A 4,446-nucleotide genomic window follows, 5' to 3' on the forward strand; every position below is an offset into this window, starting at 1 on the left:
TGAAAAACCTTTCTTAGACAAGACCCCATATTGAACAAAATTCTCAAATTGAGCATTAGATTTTTGCAAGATTGTAGAATCTACAAATGGAGTAAGTGTGAAAAAGATCCAGATAAAAGTGAAATCAGATAATACAAACAGTATATATCAGAGAGAAAGCCATAGTTTTAAAGATCTCTTTGTGAAAACAATAAGAAGGAGCTCTAGAGCCACAAGCTGGAAAATCTCTCTTAACCCACCTTTCCTACCAAATACTCAGAAAAACAATGATATATTAAAATAATCAAAAGAAAATTATTGGGGTTTAATTCCATCCAAACTGCTAAAGCGAAAGTATATAAAAATCAGACTAAGTACCTTATATACAACAAAAAATACTCCATAATGACATTTCCACACACAAACCCTGATATTTCAAAAGAACTTCAAATAAATTAAGTAAATAATAGAAAATATGAAATGGCATAAATAAGACTATACATCATCAAGATACCACAATGAAAACCAATATTTAACTATATATCAGTTTTTAAAAAATATATAACATGCTCAGTTTTTAGTGTAAGAAGCTAAGAACTCAGAAAATGAGACAATAGAACTCAGGAAAGAATTAGAAATTAATCAAAAAGTTATTACATAATAAATTCAAAATCAGAAGAAACATAGCTATAATATTCAGAAATAAAAGATGAAGAGATATTTTTATTTCATTCAGTTTTTAAATTTTCAAAGAAAATTAGAACTCACTATTTTCTCCAAGAATAGGTAGAAGAGTCATGAATATGTATCCCAATGCCATCATGATTTACTAAACATTTATGTGGTTTGGATTATACAGCACAATTTTAAAAAATGGTTAGTAAATACATTACCGACTCATATCAAACAACATAGTTCTTAAAATGTCATTGCCTTATATGCTATTCAAAATTTTATGATCGCCATTATTTTCTGCACACTGCTTCAAATCATTATAGATTTCTAAAAGTCAAAGGGTTTCTTAATGCTCTAACAAGAAAATAAATATTAAATCTATAAACACTTTTTAATTTTCAATTTTATTTTGTACATTGGGGATTGACCTCAGTTGTTTCACATGCTAGATAAAAACTGCACCACTGGGCCACATACCCAGCCCTGAAATCTCTATTTTAATTGATTAATTAATTATATTGATTGGTACAACATCACTTTATTTCTTTGGTTTTCAACTTCACTACTGCAATGCAATTTCAGTCCTCCATCTGTTTGGCCACCCTGCTATCCCTCACTGAAAATGGGGCTCAGGCTCAGTAAAAAAGTAGGGTACTCAACAACTATCCAGTCTGGCATAGGCCTTGGGGGTACCCAGTGGATGGATCAGGTATTCTTACCACCCATTTTCACACTTCTTTCATGGAACAGGCTAGCCTTTTAAGGTGCCTCAGGTATCTTAGGGCCTTGCATTTGAATTTATCCATGGTTCCTCCTATGGATCACTGAAGATATATATTCTGCCCACCAGAACAGATGGCCATGTTCTAATACTCCACTTGTCCCCAAGTAAAACTTAAATCAACTTTAACTAACCAGTCTTTCTATATCCCTCACAAGCACACAGTTTTATAGCTTCCAACATTAGCAAGCAGTCCTAGTCAACCCATTAAAAAATTTAAAAACCTAAAACACAAAAATAAAAATAGGACCAGCAAACAACCAAAGAGAACATCTTTGTTCCTGCAGCTTTCTAAAGTAAACTATATGGCTGATTTCTGAGTTTCTCTGACCTGTAGCTAGAAAATAATAAAAATATACACTTTGAGTCAGGATACACAGTATGGAACCCAAGTAAAATAATTGGAGAGGACAATGAAGGAGAACCAGGCTCTGAACTCCTTGTAAGAGGGGAAGCTCTTGGAATGGAATCTTGTCTAAAAGAACAGCTTTCAAGGCCTGGCCTTGAAATTTTTGGTGGCAAGGGTGTTGATCATCAGCTTGTGGCCACCCCTGACAATAGCCCACAGTGGAAGCCGTCCTACTGGAATTGATTGGTAAAGAAACTAGTGGCCGTAGTGGGTGACAGGCCATACACTTCTACTATGGAGCCAGTCCTTCCTCTCTCAGGGACTCCTCTCTGGGCCTCCTCTAGGTCATTTTCTGAAGAAGCCTCCATTGGTAGAGTTTTTGTATGTAGAGCCACTAGAGCTGTCATATTCCTGTCAGCTTCTTTCTTTTTCTCCTTGGCCTTTGCCCCTCACTGCCCAAGGAAGGGGTCTGCATTTGAAGTTTGGACAGGTCTCTGGGCCAGCTCCAGGAAAGACTCTTACAGATGCAAAAGGTGTGGGGTATCACAGAGGGGTGTGACAGAAGGACAGTTGCCCATGCAGCACCTGCTTTGTCACAGCCCTGTGCAGGCACCTCTGCTAATGACAAAAGGGCATCTAAGAGTCAATAATTGTCCAGCAGGGAAGGGTGTTCCTCATTTGTTCCTTTTCTTGCTCCTTCTCCTATCTCATGCTTCCAATGAAGTAGGGGTCCTTCCCCAACAGACACTAGCTGTGGTGTTCCATAGTTGTGAGAGTTGGAGCATTCCTGAAACTGGGGTTCCTCCAATAATTCTTTTGCCACCAGTTTTAATAGATGGACCTTGAGATGCCAGGAAACCTGTGTTTGAAGCAGCAATCTGATACCAGAGTGTTCAGAAAGATGCAATGTTCTAGGTACAACTTGGACTTGATACTATCAGTAAGGAGAGCCTCAGCCCCTCAGCAGTCCTCTCTGCTGGCACCTTTTCCAGTGCCTCTATGGCTAGGGACTCACTGAGGGCTGTGGCTGGGGCTGAGCAAGCTCCAGAGACCAGCAACTTGCCCTTCCATTCATAGTAGGTGGAACGGGAGATCTTGTGAGAATGGCCCAAGGAACTTTTTTATGCTTTAACCACAAAATGCCCCCCCCACATTGGAAGCTATCCTACAGGAAGCAGAAGCTGGTGGCTAACTTCTGCTCATGCTCCTGAAACTGCCACCACCAGTGGTAGAAGATTCTCTTGATAATAATGTAGCACTCACAGAGGTAAGAGTAGCTGAAGTCACTGTCACCACTGAGTAGCTTCAGATCTTGGCCAGTGATGGCAGCAGTGCCAGGGATGGGAGATGGGGGCCAGCCTGGAAGCACCATAGTCCTAGTGAGAGAATGGCCAGACCACATTATGTGCAGTGTAGAGGACATTTTGTCACAGCAAGGGGGACAGACAACATGGTTAAAGTAGGGCCAAATCGTGAGGTTTCTCCTAGTTTAGATGGTGTATATGTTGCTCTGAATGTTGGAGGCAATGACATACAAGTTCTATAAATTGGAAAAGCTGTTAGAGAAGCAGGTGACATTGATGTCCACATAAAAGATGGTTTCCAGCATGGCAGGTGGCAAGCTGGTCATCTTGTGGGAACTTCTCAGAGCTCAAGTTATAGTACACAATCTGCAGCATCACCTTGGAGTCAATCATGCTCTGAAGGTAATAATGTCAGTGCAGCAGCATCTCCACCACAGTGCAGATATACAGCTCCAGGTTGAGTCCAACCTCTCCCCACAGCAACATACTCACTGTCTTAAACAGAAAGCTGCCTTTGCCCTGGCATGCCAACAGCTGCATATTCTGTGGAGCATCCTCTAGGTGGAGGTTCAGGGAAACCAAGTCTACCTCCAGCACCTGGAGCTCTGGGCCCTCCTTCTGACTGGTGGGGGAGTGAAGGAAAGTAGTACCTGCTTGGCCTCCAGGGTGGCACTAATGACACACTCCAGGCTCTCATATTCCATTGTGTCCTGTAGCTGCCTCACCACATGATAGAGCAGCTGGTCCTGAGAAGTCATCCTAAATTCACAAAGTAATGTCTGGATACTTCTTCTTAAAAATATACAAGTAAGAATTTCAGTAAGGAACAAATTCTGAATAATAAAAGAATAAAAAAAGTTTTAAGAGAAAGTGACATAAAGAGATGAGCAAGAATGATCTTACATATGTATAAAAGGAGTAAAAGAGGGGGAAACATCAAAGATAAGAAAGTATAAAATGGTAATATCAATCATTAAAGGACTGGAGTATAGTTCAGTGGTGGATTGCTTGCCTAACACACATTAGGTAATGTATTTGATCCCCAGTATTGAAAAAAAAATCAAGTATACTATTTTGGAAAACAAACAAACAAAATGTGAACCTCTATATAGTCATTCATCACTTAATAAAGGGAATACTTTCTGAGAAATGTGTTATTATTGCATCAAAAAGGTGACATAATCATATAACCACTGCCATATATGTGGTCCATCATTGAACAAAACATCATCATGTGGCACTTGACTGTATTCAAAGAGCACAGTATGTAGTTGGGAGAAAAATCCAAGTGTGAGAAATATCAATACATATTTTAATAAACCTACTAGACATTGAGAAAAAACAACTGGACATAGAAG

The 4,446-nt window shown here is 39.5% G+C and overlaps 1 pseudogene; it reads right to left on the minus strand.

Moving 5' to 3' along the window:
* Positions 1–2,014: 2,014 nt before the first annotated feature.
* LOC107156045 lies at positions 2,015–3,846 on the minus strand (annotated as a pseudogene).
* Positions 3,847–4,446: the final 600 nt, after the last annotated feature.

This window comes from Marmota marmota, unplaced genomic scaffold (genome assembly GCF_001458135.2).
Source record: "Marmota marmota marmota unplaced genomic scaffold, marMar, whole genome shotgun sequence".
Lineage (NCBI taxonomy): Eukaryota > Metazoa > Chordata > Mammalia > Rodentia > Sciuridae > Marmota > Marmota marmota.